Genomic DNA, 17199 nt, shown 5'->3' on the forward strand with positions numbered 1-17199 from the left:
TCATGGAAAGCACAAATATAAGTTTCAAATTTAGATAATAAGTTGCCAGAGGAGTGCAGTGGATTGTTTTCTGAATTTTAATTCATCGCAACTACATGTATAGTGGATATTGTTGAGGAATGCTTTTAAACTTCCAGTTAAGAGTGACATATAGAAGCCTCAGTAAACTGACACCATGCTTTGAATTTATTCAAGTAATATTTTAGTGGCCCTCATAGATTGCTATCTATACTCACCAACTCTGCTCCTGAATTCCAGAGGGCTTGCCTACATTCAACATGAACAGAACTGACACTTTTATAATTTTGAGTTTTCCAGTCTGTGACCACAGTAAATATACCCTTTTATTTAGATTTTCTTTTATATCTCTTAGTAAAGTTTAATATTTTTCCCCACGGGGTTTTGCATTGCTGTACTGCTTATGCAAGGACCTCAAATTTAGGTTCAAAGAAGAGTGAATAGCCAAGATTCCTGATTTGTTCCAGCATCAAAGGAATGAATTTTCATGTTTTACCATTCTTAGAGGATTTTTTTTAATTTATTTTTTATTGGTGTTCAATTTACTAACATACAGAATAATCCCCAGTGCCCGTCACCCATTCACTCCCACCCCCGTCCTCCTCCCCTTCTACCACCCCTAGTTTGTTTCCCAGAGTTAGCAGTCTTTACGTTCTGTCTCCCTTTCTGATATTTCCCACACATTTCTTCTCCCTTCCCTTATATTCCCTTTCACTATTATTTATATTCCCCAAATGAATGAGAACATGCAATGTTTGTCCTTCTCCGACTGACTTACTTCACTCAGCATAATACCCTCCAGTTCCATCCACGTTGAAGCAAATGGTGGGTATTTGTCATTTCTAATAGCTGAGTAATATTCCATTGTATACATAAACCACATCTTCTTTATCCATTCATCTTTCATTGGACACCGAGGCTCCTTCCACAGTTTGGCTATCGTGGCCATTGCTGCTATAAACATCAGGGTGCAGGTGTCCCGGCGTTTCATTGCATTTGTATCTTTGGGGTAAATCCCCAACAGTGCAATTGCTGGGTCGTAGGGCAGGTCTATTTTTAACTGTTTGAGGAACCTCCACACAGTTTTCCAGAGTGGCTGCACCAGTTCACATTCCCACCAACATCCTCTCCAACATTTGTTGTTTCCTGCCTTGTTAATTTGCCTCATTCTCACTGGTGTGAGGTGGTATCTCATTGTGGTTTTGATTTGTATTTCCCTGATGGCAAGTGATGCAGAGCATTTTCTCATATGCATGTTGGCCATGTCTATGTCTTCCTCTGTGAGATTTCTGTTCATGTCTTTTGCCCATTTCATGATTGGATTGTTTGTTTCTTTGGTGTTGAGTTTAATAAGTTCTTTATAGATCTTGGAAACTAGCCCTTTATCTGATATGTCATTTGCAAATATCTTCTCCCATTCTGTAGGTTGTCTTTGAGTTTTGTTGACTGTATCCTTTGCTGTGCAAAAGCTTCTTATCTTGATGAAGGCCCAATAGTTCATTTTTGCTTTTGTTTCTTTAGCCTTCGTGGATGTATGTTGCAAGAAGTTACTATGGCCGAGTTCAAAAAGGGTGTTGCCTGTGTTCTTCTCTAGGATTTTGATGGAATCTTGTTTCACATTTAGATCTTTCATCCATCTTGAGTTTATCTTTGTGTATGGTGCAAGAGAGTGGTCTAGTTTCATTCTTCTGCATGTGGATGTTCAATTTTCCCAGCACCATCTATTGAAGAGACTGTCTTTCTTCCAATGGATAGTCTTTCCTCCTTTATCGAATATTAGTTGACCATAAAGTTCAGGGTCCACTTCTGGATTTTCTATTCTGTTCCACTGATCTGTGTGTCTGTTTTTGTGCCAGTACCACACTGTCTTGATGACCACAGCTTTGTAGTACAACCTGAAATCTGGCATTGTGATGCCCCCAGATATGGTTTTCTTTTTTAAAATTCCCCTGGCTATTCGGGGTCTTTTCTGATTCCACACAAATCTTAAAATAATTTGTTCTAACTCTCTGAAGAAAGTCCATGGTATTTTGATAGGGATTGCATTAAACGTGTATATTGCCCTGGGTAACATTGACATTTTCACAATATTAATTCTGCCAATCCATGAGCATGGAATATTTTTCCATCTCTTTGTGTCTTCCTCATTTCTTTCAGAAGTGTTCTATAGTTTTGAGGGTATAGATGCTTTACATCTTTGGTTAGGTTTATTCCTAGGTATCTTATGCTTTTGAGTGCAATTGTAAATGGGATTGACTCCTTAATTTCTCTTTCTTCAGTCTCATTGTTAGTGTATAGAAATGCCACTGATTTCTGGGCATTGATTTTTTATCCTGCCACACTGCCAAATTGCTGTATGAGTTCCAGCAATCTTGGGGTGGAGGCTTTTGGGTTTTCTATGTAGAGTATCATGTCATCGGCGAAGAAGAAGAGTTTGACTTCTTCTTTGCCAATTTGAATGCCTTTAATGTCTTTTTGTTGTCTGATTGCTGAGGCTAGGACTTCCAGTACTATGTTGAATAGCAGTGGTGAGAGTGGACATCCCTGTCTTGTTCCTGATCTTAGGAGAAAGGCTCCCAGTGCGTCCCCATTGAGAATGATATTTGCTGTGGGCTTTTCATAGATGGCTTTTAAGATGTCGAGGAATGTTCCCTCTATCCCTACACTCTGAAGAGTTTTGATCAGAAATGGATGCTGTATTTTGTCAAATGCTTTCTCTGCATCTAATGAGAGGATCATATGGTTCTTGGTTTTTCTCTTGATGATATGATGAATCACATTGATTGTTTTACGGGTGTTGAACCAGCCTTGTGTCCCAGGGATAAATCCTACTTGGTCATGGTGAATAATTTTCTTAATGTACTGTTGGATCCTATTGGCCAGTATCTTGTTGAGAATTTTTGCATCCATGTTCATCAGGGATATTGGTCTGTAATTCTCCTTTTTGGTGGGGTCTTTGTCTGGTTTTGGAATTAAGGTGATGCTGGCCTCATAGAACGAATTTGGAAGTACTCCATCTCTTTCTATCTTTCCAAACAGCTTTAGGAGAATAGGTATGGTTTCTTCTTTAAACGTTTGATAAAATTCCCCTGGGAAGCCATCTGGCCCTGGACTCTTGTGTCTTGGGAGGTTTTTGATGACTGCTTCAATTTCCTCCCTGGTTATTGGCCTGTTCAGGTTTTCTATTTCTTCCTGTTACAGTTTTGGTAGTTTGTGACTCTCCAGGAATGCGTCCATTTCTTCTAGATTGCCTAATTTATTGGCGTATAGCTGTTCATAATATGTTTTTAAAATCGTTTGTATTTCCTTGGTGTTGGTAGTGATCTCTCCTTTCTCATTCATGATTTCATTAATTTGAGTCTTCTCTCTCTTCTTTTTAATAAGGCTGGCTAATGGTTTATCTATCTTATTAATTCTTTCAAAGAACCAACTCCTGGTTCTGTTGATCTGTTCCACAGTTCTTCTGTTCTCGATTTCATTGAGTTCTGCTCGAATCTTTATTAACTCCCTTCTTCTCCAGGGTGTAGGATCTATTTGCTGTTTTTTCTCTAGCTCCTTTATGTGTAAGGTTAGCTTTTGTATTTGAGTTCTTTCCAGTTTTTGAATGGATGCTTGTATTGCGATGTATTTCCCCCTTAGGACTGCTTTTGCTGCATCCCAAAGATTTTGAACGGTTATATCTTCATTCTCATTAGTTTCCATGAATCTTTTTAATTCTTCCTTAATTTCCTGGTTGACCCTTTCATCTTTTAGCAGGATGGTCCTTAACCTCCACGTGTTTGAGGTCCTTCCAAACTTCTTGTTGTGATTTAGTTCTAATTTCAAGGCATTATGGTCTGAGAATATGCAGGGGACGATCCCAATTTTTTGGTATCGGTTCAGACCCGATTTGTGACCCAATATGTGGTCTATTCTGGAGAAAGTTCCATGTGCACTTGAGAAGAATGTGTATTCAGTTGAGTTTGGATGTAAAGTTCTGTAGATATCTGTGAAATCCATCTGGTCCAGTGTATCATTTAAAGCTCTCGTTTCTTTGGAGATGTTGTGCTTAGAAGACCTATCGAGTATAGAAAGAGCTAGATTGAAGTCACCAAGTATAAGTGTATTATTATCTAAGTATTTCTTCACTTTGGTTAATAATTGATTTATATATTTGGCAGCTCCCACATTCGGGGCATATATATTGAGGATTGTTAAGTCCTCTTGTTGAATAGATCCTTTAAGTATGATATAGTGTCCCTCTTCATCTCTCACTACAGTCTTCGGGGTAAATTTTAGTTTATCTGATATAAGGATGGCTACCCCTGCTTTCTTTTGAGGACCATTCGAATGGTAAATGGTTCTCCAGCCTTTTATTTTCAGGCTGTAGGTGTCCTTCTGTCTAAAATGAGTCTCTTGTAGACAGCAAATAGATGGGTCCTGCTTTTTTATCCAGTCTGAAACCCTGCGCCTTTTGATGGGGTCATTAAGCCCGTTCACATTCAGAGTTACTATTGAAAGATATGAGTTTAGTGTCATCATGATACCTATTCAGTCCTTGTTTTTGTGGATTGTTCCACTGAACTTCTTCTTAAAGGGGAATTTTAAGAGTCCCCCTTAAAATTTCTTGCAGAGCTGGTTTGGAGGTCACATATTCTTTTAGTTGCTGCCTGTCTTGGAAGCTCTTTATCTCTCCTTCCATTTTGAATGAGAGCCTTGCTGGATAAAGGATTCTTGGTTGCATGTTCTTCTCATTTAGGACCCTGAATATATCCTGCCAGCCCTTTCTGGCCTGCCAGGTCTCTGTGGAGAGGTCTGCTGTTACCCTAATACTCCTCCCCATAAAAGTCAGGGATTTCTTGTCTCTTGCTGCTTTAAGGATCTTCTCTTTATCTTTGGAATTTGCAAGCTTCACTATTAAATATCGAGGTGTTGAACGGTTTTTATTGATTTTAGGGGGGGATCTCTCTATTTCCTGGATCTGAATGCCTGATTAGATTCCCTTCCCAGATTAGGAAAGTTTTCAGCTAGAATTTGTTCAAATACATATTCTGGCCCTCTGGCCCTTTCGGCGCCCTCGGGAACACCAATTAAACGTAGGTTTTTCTTCCTCAGGCTGTCGTTTATTTCCCTTAATCTGTCTTCATGGTCTTTTAATTGTCTCTTTTTTCCTCAGTTTCCCTCTTTGCTATCAACTTGTCTTCTATGTCACTCACTCGTTCTTCCACCTCGTTAACCCTCGTCGTTAGGACTTCTAGTTTGGATTGCATCTCATTCAATTGATTTTTAATTTCTGCCTGATTAGCTCTAAATTCTGCAGTCTCTTAGAGGATTTTTTTTGTTCGTTGCTTTTTTAAAGATACCTGTTATCAGATTTATTATATTGTTAGAATGCAAAGAGGTTTTTTTTGTTTTTTTTACAAAATGCATGTTGAATTTTATCAAGATGCTTCATCTCTATAGATTTTTTGGCCTATCTTTTGATTTTCTTTTTTAATGTTTAATGGATATATTAATTTCTTTTCAAATACTGAATAATGAGAGCACACAATTTAGTTACAGTACATTACTACTTTTATGCTGATTTCTGCTTGCTAATATTTTATGATTTTTACATCTATGTTCATTAATGAAATTTGCTTCTTATATTATTATATAGGTTTGGTAGCAAGATTTTTGCTATCCTAAAGATTTTGCTATCTTATACTCTAGAGATTTTAAGGTAACATTGGATTAATTCCAAGTAAGATTGGAGTGATGATAATTTCTGGAATATGGTACTTCCTAGGAATATTTTTTACTCCTGATTAATTCTTTGAAAATTGTAGGCTTATTCAAGTTATCCATGTGTACTAAATCAGTTTTGCTGTTATATTTTTTTCTGGGAATGTTTCTGTTACATCTCCATTTTCAAATACATTGTCATAAAGATGTTAATATTCTCTTATTATTTTTTTTTCTCTTATTATTTTTGATATTGTTTGTGTATTTTCTCTTTTCTTCTTGATCAGTTTTCCCAGAGTTTGTCACTTTTTCAGTCTTTTCAAAGAACAAACTTTTGGCTTTGATAATTCTCTCAGTGGTGTGTTTACTTTCCTATTTAATTAATGTCTCTTAATTTTTTTCCCTTCTAATCTCTTTGGGTGTATTTTACTTTGGATCTGATTTCTTATGATGGATGCTTAGCTCATTAATTTTTAATTTCCTTTACTAATATATGTATTTAAGGATATAAATTTGCTTCCATGTGGGACTTTAGCTGCATCTCACAAGTTTTGCTTTGTGGAATTTGTTACTGTAGAATTCAAAATAATTTCCATTTGTCTTCAAGATTTTTTTCATTGTCTTGTGGGGTACCTGGGTGGTTTGATTGGTTAAATGTCAAACTCTTGATTTCAGTTCAGGTCATGATCTCAGGGTCATGAGATCAAGCCCTGCATCAGGCTCTGAGCTAGGCATGGAGCCTGCTTAAGATTTTCGTTCCCTCTCCCTCTGCCTCTCCCTCCCTCTCTAAAAATTAAAAACAAAACAAAAAAAAACAAAACAAAACAAAAACAAAATAATGTATTTTTTATTGATATTAATTTCTAAGCATATAGGAACCTTAATTTCTGAATATATGGGAATTTTAATTTCTGAGTGACATTTTTCTTTTTATCAATTTTCGACTTTACATTGTGATTATAGAAGATGCTCCATCAAGTTTTAATTATTTGAAATTTGATTTTACTTTGTATCCCAGAATATGGTCTATATTGTAATATTGTATGTGCTTAAAAAGAGTGTGTATTCTGGATGTTGGGTAGAACATTATGTTCAGATTTGTTAGATCAAGATTGTTAATGGTATTGTATAAATCATCTATATTCTTACTAAGTCTTTTGTTTTATTCCATCATTTTGAATAATCCATTTTCTCAAGGTTTTGTTGGTTTCAGCTATACATGTGTAGTAGAGCCTATGTTACTAGGCTTGTAAACATTCAAAATTTTTGTATTTTCCTTGTGAATTGAAACTTTTATCATTATAAAGTAATTCTTCCTCTGCCTTAAAATCTGTTTTGCCTCACATTGATATAATTTAATGCTTTTGCTTAATATTTGTATGGTATATCTGTTTACATCCTTTTTTGTTCAACTTTTCAGATTATTTTATTTATTTATTTTAAAAGATTTTATTTTAGGGTGAAAGAGAGAGTGCATGTGTGCACACACATATGCATGAGTAGGGGGAATGGCAGAGGGAGAGAGTGAGAGACAGTCTGAAACAGACTCCCTTGCTGAAGATGGACCCTGATACTGAGCTTGACCCCACAAACCTGAGATCAAGACCTGAACTGAAACCAAGAGCTGAACTCTTAACTGACTGAGCCACCCACGCATCCCTGATTTTTTTTTCACTTTAGATGAGTCTGTTGTAAACATGTAGATGAATTTTTAAAAATCTAATCAATTTCTTTTTAATTTTGCATTTTGAATTCCATAGATTGACTTCTTTTTCACTTGGTATATGTCCCTATGAATATTTTATGTAGTGATATAGTATAGATAACATTTTATTGTTAACAGTTTGTTAAGTGTACAATTTTGTGGCATTACCTACGTTCACATTGTTGTACACCAGTATCCCTTTCCATCTCTATAATTTTTTATGTATTCCAAATAGAAACTTTGTACCCATTAAACAACTCCCTACTCTTCCTTTCTTCAGCACTGGGTAACAACTGTTCTACTTTCTTTCTTTATGAATTTGACTATTCTGACTTTCTTTTTTTTTTAATATTTTATTTATTCATGAGAGACACACAAAGAGAGGCAGAGGCAGAGACATAGACAGAAGGAGAAGCCGGCTCCCTCTGGGGAGCCTGATGCAGGACTCAGTCCCAGGATCCCAGGGTCACAACCTGAGCCAAAAGGAGATGTTCAACCACTAAGCCACTCAAATGCCCCCTATTCTTACTTTTTTTAAAAATGAATTTGGCCTTTCTTTCTTTTCTTTCTTTTCTTTCTTTCTTCATGAGAGACACAGAGAGAGGCAGAGACACAGGCAGAGGGAGAAGCAGACTCCATGCAGGGAGCCCAGTGTGGGACTCGATCCCGAGTCTCCAGGATCCGGCCCTGGGCTGAAGGCGGCGCTAAACCGCTGAGCCACCCAGGCTGCCCCGAATTTGACTTTCTTTATGCATTTGACCTCATCTAAGTGGAATCATACAATATTTTTCCTTTGTGTCTGGCTTAATTTCACTTAGCATAATATTTTTAAGGTTCATCCATGTGGTAGCATCTATCAAAATTTCCTTTTTCAGACTAAATATTCCATTGTTTCTGCTTGCCACATTTTGTCTATCCATGGATAGTAAGATTGTTCCCATCTTTTCGCTATTGCAATAATGCTGCTCTGAACTTTGGTGTACAGTTTTATGAATTTTAACACATGTAAAGATTCATGTAACTACTCCTATAACCAGAATATAGAGAAGTTTTCTGTCACCTTGAAAAACACCTTGGTGCTATTTATTTTAGTTGTGTGTTCCCTTCACTTACTCTCCTTGGCAAGCTCCGATCTCTTGCTCATCACTATGGTCATGTCATTCCAAGAGGTTATATAAATGGAATCATATATGTGCAGTGTTTTGAAGCTGGCAGCTTTCGCTCAGCTTAATCTTTGAGATTCATCCAAGTTTTGGATCAAGTTTCTTCTTTTTTTATTGCTAAGTAATGTGCCATTTATAATATGTGTGTATGTATATATGTATAGCAGTTTGTTTACCATTCATGGGTTGAAGGCTAATATAGTTGTTTTGAGTTTTGGGCTGCAGATTATTGGGCGGACATGAGTTTTCACATTTAGGGAAATTACCCAGCAATGAGATTATTGTGTCAGATGCTGAGTATATGTTTAACTTGGTAAGAAACAGTCAAACCATTTCCCAGAGTGACTGTATTGTTTTTGCACGTCCACTAGCAATGTGTGAGAATTCTAGTTAGTTGTTCCTCATCCTCATCAGCGCTTGATATTGTCAGGACTGTTTAATTTCAGTCTTCCAAATGGGTATAGTAGTTCTCTCATCATGGTCATAGTTACTATTTCACTAATTACTCATTATGTTGAACTACTTGCGTATACCTGGTTTGCCATCTCTATATTCTCTTTAGATGAGTGCCTATTCAAGTCCATGTTCAAGTCCATTTTTATTGTTGTTTTGATAGTTCTTGTTATATTTTGGATACAAGTCCTTTGCCAGGTAGCAATTTCTCTGTATTTTTTCCCAGTGTGTAACTTGTCTTTTAATAAACTTGGCAGTTCATTGACGGAGCAAAAGTTGTAAATTTTGATAAGATCCACTTTATCATTGTTTTCCTTTATGGATCATGCTTTTGGTGTCGTTTCTAAATGCTTGGAGTTTTTTGAGCTTACTGGGCCTGTGGATTTGTAGTTTTTATATGCTTTGGGTACTGTTTATTTTCATGTCCAAAAATTCTGTTTGTTTCTTTCTCTCTCTTCTCTTCTCTTCTCTTCTCTTCTCTTCTCTTCTCTTCTCTTCTCTTCTCTTCTCTTCTCTTCTCCTCTCCTCTCCTCTCCTCTCCTCTCCTCTCCTCTCCTCTCCTCTCCTCTTCTCTTCTCTTCTCTTTTCTTTTCTTTTTTTTTCTTCTTTCTTTTCTTTCTTTCGATTTTTATTTCAAGAAAGTTCCACAACCAACACAGGACTTGAACTCATGATGACCCTAGGATCAAGAGTCACATGTTCTACTGACTGACCCAGCCAAGCACCCCTGTTTTATTCTTTTAAATGTTCTTGTTTTTTCTTGAGAGACAGTTAAGTTGTATAAACAAATTATAAGCCTTGGCTTTCCAACCTTGCATTAACTGCTTTCTGCTTAGTTTTTAATCTTTCATATGCTGCTTTTTTGAGTCTCATTCTCTGGTATGCCTGTATAGTTTGATGATCAGCCAAGGATTTGGGTAGCACTTATAATCAGATTTAGAAGCTTATAGATTTTGTATCTTCTTTGTTTCTAGGGATCTTTGCATTAATTTCCACTCCTCTACCATGTGTTGAACTCTGTCCTCTCATACCTTAGGCCTCAGTTCTTTGCTGCCCTTACTTCTGTTGTTTGGGGAACACATTCAATTAATAAAGCAGCAGATTCATAAATCTCAGCCATTTCAGCTCTGTCTTTCAAGGGTAGACTGCTTCTGGTATGTTGTTTTTTGCTTGTTTGTCCCCTGAGCATGCCCAGTTTTGTGGTCCACCAAAGATTTGGTAGTGTTTATACTCAGATTTTGGATTTTACTGACTCTTTGATTCTCTTACTTCAGAGTCTTACCCTAGTATTTCCACCTAATCTTCTGGTTCTGACTCTGTTCTCTGCCATCTCGAGCCAGCTGTGATCAGTGTTCTGTTGATGGAGTTGTGGGGTTTGGGGAATTTTCTTCTTGAAGTTCCAGTTTTTCAAGAAAAATTAGATGCCTGTTGCAGGGCTCAATCCCAGGACCCTGAGATCATGATCTGAGCCGAAATCAAGAGTCAGATGCTCAACTGTCTGAGTCACCCAGATGCCTCTCTTGTCTTTTTTCTCTGCTGGGATGCTTTCCATTAACTTAATTTTGCCTAGATTTCATAATTATTACCTGGAAGAAGGTTCATTTAACCACTTCACTCTGTTGGCATAACTGGAAGTTACCTCACATTAAATTATACATTCATTTGTTATGTTTTATTTATAGAATCTTCATTTATTCCCATTCATATATGTTAATTCACAGTTCACTTTGTATTGCTCCCTGTTCTCTGCATATATTTCAAACCTGTTCTTATTTTTTAAAGTATAATATGGATGGTTTTGTGATTTGTGACTGATAACAACCTCAAAGACCAAAGTACTTGTGGTTTGTGCAGTCCTTTTTTTTAAATGGTGTTTTTTTCATTTTAGTTCGTTACTTATTTGTGTATTCGGGTATTTTTGACTGTGTGCTACTTAGTATATTTTAAAAGATTTCTGTGGTGTGTGTGGGACTCGAATTCCTGGAATGAAGATACCTTTCTGAAGAGAAGATTTGCTTTTACTTATTCCAGGTGCCAAAGAACCTACTATTCTGGCTCTATTTGAAACTAAGTCCAGTATTTGACATTTTTTGGACCATCTAGCTGATGTGAATTTGAGTTGCAGACCTTTGAAAGGCCTGGCTTGTGGTGAAAATTTCTTAAGGATCCTTTTTCCTGCTCTGATCAATACCACGGAGGATTTCCCTGTAGTCTTCTAAGTGGGAGTGATGGGGTAAGTTTATTTCTTTGATATCTTTGCATTTTTTGGTACCTTTGTAACACTTGGGTTCACAGCTCAATGGAAGCAATGTTCCTAGTATCTTCTGCCTTGGGTTACATTCTGGGATTTATCTTTTATAGGTCCTCAAAAGGACAGGAAAATCAGTAGCTCAGTTACTTATGTTTGGCTAACATCCATAGACTAAAGCAGATTCTGTGCTTAGCTTGTTTCATACGTTAGATTCCCTATGAAACTTTGAGACTTTTTGAGGTTGATGTGTAGGAGGAATGCTGGAGGAATTCTCTCACAAACAACATGAGGATGGAGAGAAGCAGGAGTAAGCAGGAGAAGTTGAACTGTAGTCAGTAGCAGAAAGATTTCAGTCAATCTTTTTGTCCTTTAGAAATGTCTCATCTTGAGGAAGGGAGTTGGATTTTATACACCCAAATGGACCCCCACACTGCATGCAGGCCACTCTGAGGGAGGAGGCATGATTCTGGGTGAGGTGGCTCTTTTTGTCTGAGGGCTGGTCCCAGTAAGGGACGTAGCTGAGAGCCTTTGGCAGCCGTACTCTTAACCACATTGAGGGAATATAGCCGTGATACTGAAAAAGACTTGGGTTATGTACCATAGCATTTACTGTAGTTTCCCCTCTGAATTCTTGCTTTAGCTATTTATGAGCCTAAAAATTTCTTTTCGGATCATAGGTTCTTCTTTTTATTTACGTTTTATCAGGTATTTTGTTGTTGTATTCAAGGTTAGTCCAAAGACCTCGTTTGTTATATTATTGGGATCAACTCAAATTAACTTTTTATGTGAGAACTCTCTTTTTCCAGCTTTGCTTTACTGTGTTGTAAATTACATTTGCAGCAGCTTTACTGATATATGGTTGACTCATAAATATTGTATATATTTAGGTTGTACATGTGAATGTTATTTAAGGTGTGCAATGTGATGTTTTTATATACACATACATTGTAAAATATGATAGAACTCTTAATAGATTTCACTTTACCACTGACTATTAATACTTTGGCTTAAATTTTTGTTCTTTGTTTCTCTTTATGGTCTGTCAGTTTCTTATGAAATGATTCTGAAAATATTATGGTAATTTAGAAAGAAACCCAGTAATACATTTTTTTGTAAAAGGGCAAGTTATTGGGGCGCTGGGTGGTTAAGCGTCTGCCTTCAGCTCAGGTCACGATCCCAGGGTCCTGGGAATCTGCTTCTCCCTCTTCCTCTTCCTCTGCCCCTGACCCCCAGCTTGTGCTCTCTCTCATGTGCTCTTGTGTGTGCAGACACACTCTCTCTCTCTCAAATAAATAAATAAATCTTTAAAAAAAAAAAGAGCAAGTTATTAAGGAATTATCAATGAAATCCATTTACTACACAGAGAATTAGCAGTATTTTATTTTATTTTTCTTAATATGAAAATGGTATAAGCTGGATCATTGTCATAATGAATTAGAAGGAATTTAGCATGTTTAAAATAATGAAAAACTCACTATCAGAACACTATCAGAAGTTCTTGTGCATGGTAACAGATAGCCTGTCAGATCTAGCAACTATCAGTTATGAATTCTCTAATATTTTCATTAAATATTGCTAAGCAACCAGGAACCCCGTAGCCTATCTCTCTAACATGTAATTACAATACTAGTTATAGTGTGTAACTTTTTAAACTTCTATTTTCTTTGGCAATATTGCTCTTAATTCCATCTCCTGCAGGCTGGGCCTCTGAGATTTCATGTGGGGTAGGAAATGGAGATGAAGGTATCAGCATTTTTGTTTTCCATGGAACCTCAAGCAGCTAAGAAGCCTTTATTTTTTGCAATTAATAACTAACATTTCTTATTATACATTTACAGTCGTGTATCTCTGTTAATACCATCTTGCTTATGTTATGAAATGCATCAAGTATCCAGAAAAAAAAAAAAGCAACAGAATAATCTTATTGAGCTTACCCAGATTTGGTAGATATTAAATGTTTTCCATTTTATCCTACCCTCAATCTCCTTTGTCTCTTTTGTGTTAACTACTGTTAAAAGTAGCTGGATATTTTACCAGCCTCATTTCCATGTATCCATTTATATAAACACACATCCAGATGTCAAAATACATGCAGTTTTCATTTTTTTAAATGTATATGCAGTTATGCTATACATATTTTCCTGATACTTCTTTCATTTTTTTTAGTAAATTATAGGATATCTTTTTATGTCATTCTGTATTGATTTACCTCATTTAGTGAATGGTTTATAAAATATGTTTTATATTAGTACGTTACTTAGTATGTAATAGGCACTCAGAAAATATTGGTCATGGTTCTGCTGTTAATTATACCACATGGATATGGATATATCAAACTTCATTTAGCCATTTACTTTATAGAGTGACCTTTAGATAATGTCTAGCATTTCAGTCTAATTTTTATCTTTTCTTTTAGAATATTTCCTTTAGCTGCCCTAATATTTTTTATCCTGGAGATCAAGTAAGTTTGATTTTCATTTAATTCTTCTTATGAATCTATAATCCCAATGTTACATCATGCCATCCTGGCAGAAAGATTAAAGTCTATGGCCAGTTTAAAACTACAGATCCCATTATTAAAATATTCACTAGTCCTTTCTGAGTATAGGTATGTCTTCTTCAGTGTAATGGAGGTGTATACTGTTTTACTAGCTTAGTGAGGCATTGGGTTCACTCTTGCGTAGTTACCTTTCCTGACTGCCAGTCTTGACCAGTCTTCTAGAAGAGAGCACCCTCTAGTGTTCCTATTTGGTGACAAGTATTTCATCCTGATGAACTGCTTCTTGGAACACCATTGGGTTTGGTTCAGTAATCTGAATCCATTCCTAGTAGGGCCTCTTCAGTTGCTTCTTGACTGTTGGGGCTAGTGTTGACAGAGTTACCACAAATCCTGTTGGCATTGAGTATTTGTGGCCTGAGTGTAATTTAAATATAATGTACACGCCCAAGTGTTTTGTGCCCCAAGAATAGTCAATTAGGTATATTTCAGATTAAGTTCAGTCTGTGTAAGCCACAGATTTACTACAGCAGCCCTTTTTTGAATTCTGGGGGTGAATCTATTCATGATGTGTAGCCACCATATTGTATCATTCAGTCTTTTAGAGACTGTTCTTAGCCCATGAATGCTGTTCCATTTCCATTCATGCCTTTTATAATCAAAAGACCAAAGCAGAAGACTTTTTACACAGTGAATAAGCTGCAGCAGTAATTTTGCCCTCCTACCCCAGTAACTTTGTCAGGAAGGAGTGACCTTGATGGGTGGCAATACAGTATACTGACTGCTACCTGCTACAGTCATCCCCCCTGAATCAAAGGTAGAACCATTGTTAAGCACTACAAAGGAACCATCATAATAAACATAACCAATACAAATGTGACTCAAATGACAATTCTAATTTACCACCTTTTAGATGAGTCATTAAGAAAATTTTCCTTGATATCTTCTCTCTACATCTATCTCTCAGGCTGTTGTCGTAAGTCAGCATTTGCTCAGTTTTCGTATGCTACGGTTTATGGGTCAGTAGCTTTCTTCCAGCTATATTCATTCTTATTTTCTTGCTCTAAGAAGTTCTTGTGGGAAAAGAATTAATAGCATCATTTCTTGTGTCATAGCCCATTTCTCCACTCTCTTACTATTGGCTATTGTTTATTTCTGTTTCCAATTATTACTATTTTAACCTGTACTTTTCCTTCCCCCAGTGGAATGCTCTGATTTGGCCACGCTTGCCTGTTCATATGGCAAACAGTTAAAACAGCCTTGCTGAGACCTTTGCTTTTGTTTTTAACCAGGAGAATTTTATATAATTTGATGAATCAAGAATTACAGGACTGTCTCTTTTTGGTGATTAAGTAGTACTTTTAGTTAATATTAATTTAGCTTTGTGGATGAAATCATGAGCCACTCCAAAGTTTCCTTTGGAAATAGGTACGAATTTTGTGTTATGGATAACTTGTCTTGTGCAGCAGTACCTCCCTGCTGGGACTGCTGTCCTTTTGTTGGCATATCTGAGAAAAATTTGTGAAGTGGGAAGAATAAAATTGTGAAGTGCATCACGTCCACCCCCTCACTACCATCTGGTTCCTAGAAACTTATCCAGTGGATTTCCCTCTTACTTCCTCTCATATTTAATTTTAGAATATAGTGCCCCGATCAAGTTAGCGAGTCCTTGATGCCCTTATCACCCATCATTTAAGTAACAGATATTTTATTTTATTTTATTTTATTTTATTTTATTTTATTTTATTTTATTTTATTTTATTTTATTTTATTTTATTTATTTTAAAGATTTTACTTATTTATTTATAAGAGATATAGAGAGAGGCAGAGACATAGGCAGAGGGAGAAGCAGACTCACTGCAGGGAGCCTGATGTGGGACTAGATCTCTGGAACTCCAGAATCACGTCCTGAGCCAAAGGCCTGAGCCACCCAGGTGTCCCAGGTAACAGGTATTTTAACTGCCCATTCCAGTTTTTAATGAGATCATTACTTTGAGGGTGATGATATTTTATTTCCTTGTCCATTTCTGTAAATAGGTAGAAATCAGAGGAAACCTATCCAGGTGGTTCAAACTGATAAGTGATTCTCTGTTCCTTTAATTGAATTCTTGGCGATTGCTTCCATTAAAGTATAAGCAAAGCCTAGAATACAATAGGTGTCAACTCTAGTCACTACTCATTTGTTAGGTCCCTACAGAACTGGTAGAGGTCTAATATGGTCAACTTGCTGATTTTTTTTTTTTTTTAAATAGACTCTACACCCCGTGTGGGGCTTGTACTCATGACCGTGTGATCAAGAGGTGTGTACTCTCCCAACTGAGCCAGCTAGACACCCCTACTTGCTGAAGTTGTTTTTATTTTTGTTTTTAAAGATTTTATTTATTCATGAGAGACACACACACACAGAGGCAGAGACGTAGGCAGAGGGAGAAGCAGGCTCCCCATGGGGAGCCCAATGTAGGACTTGATCCTGGGACCCCGGATCACACCCTGAGCCTAAGGCAGACATTCAACCACTGAGCCACCTAGGCATCTCTATTTGCTGAATTCTTAAAGCAGAAGTTCCCTTAACTTTTTTTTTTTTTTGAGGTTTCTGATGTCTTAGAAATATTTTCATGGTGCTTCTAAGCTGTTCTTTCTGTTCCTCCACAGTGATTTTTGCATGGTATTTGCTTTTGACCCAGCAATACAAAGATACAAAATCATTGCAAAGAATGTAGTGAGATCTAATGTTCTAACAATGAACCTCCTTGAACTAGTAGTTCACAGGATATTCAACAGATGTTGCCATTTCCTTTGAAAATTTAAAATATGCATGGAACTCCTCAGTTTTTGTTATAGTGTTTGGATACCTTGGCCCCTAATCTGGGAACAGTAGGTCTAAGACCATTTTCAGGCCATTAATGTTGACTCTGTGTGTGTATATTTTATATTTAGAGGACTATTCCTTAATCACAGATAACATCCATTCATTCTATGGGGGTGTGTTTATGTATGTGGTAAAATATATATAACATATAATTTAGCATTTTGGTCATTTTTAAGTGGACAGTTCAGTGGTATTTAGTACATTTACAGTGCTATGTAACTGATACTACTCCCCATTTCCAGAATATATCATTATCCCAAATAGAAACTCTGTATCCATTAAATAACAGCTCCCCATTGTCTTCTTCCCCAACCCCTGGTAAGCTCTATTCTTTCTGTCTCTGAATTTGCCTGTTGCAGGTACCTCATATAGGTGGAATTATACAGTATTTGTCCTTTTGTGTCTGATGTATCTTACTTAGCATAATGTCCTCAGGTTCCTTCATGTTGTAGCATGTGTCAGAATTTCCTTCTTTTTAAGGTTGAATAATACTCCATTCCATGTATATGTAACACATTTTGTTTGCCATTCAGATGACAC

General features: G+C 36.7%; 1 protein-coding gene across 20 annotated transcripts in view; it reads left to right on the forward strand.

The window, feature by feature from the left end:
- Positions 1–17199, forward strand: part of MIPOL1 (mirror-image polydactyly 1) — a 326942-nt gene that overhangs the window by 29870 nt on the left and 279873 nt on the right. For 9 of the 20 annotated variants that reach the window (XM_025443771.3, XM_025443789.3, XM_025443784.3 and 6 more), the window contains one exon: positions 11074–11275. The exons of the other annotated variants lie outside the window; for them this stretch is intronic. The gene's annotated coding sequence lies outside the window, so the exon portion shown is untranslated. The remainder of the gene's footprint in view (positions 1–11073; positions 11276–17199) is intronic. 20 annotated transcript variants of the gene reach the window in all.

Source organism: Canis lupus, chromosome 8 (genome assembly GCF_003254725.2).
Source record: "Canis lupus dingo isolate Sandy chromosome 8, ASM325472v2, whole genome shotgun sequence".
NCBI classification, from domain to species: Eukaryota; Metazoa; Chordata; class Mammalia; order Carnivora; family Canidae; genus Canis; species Canis lupus.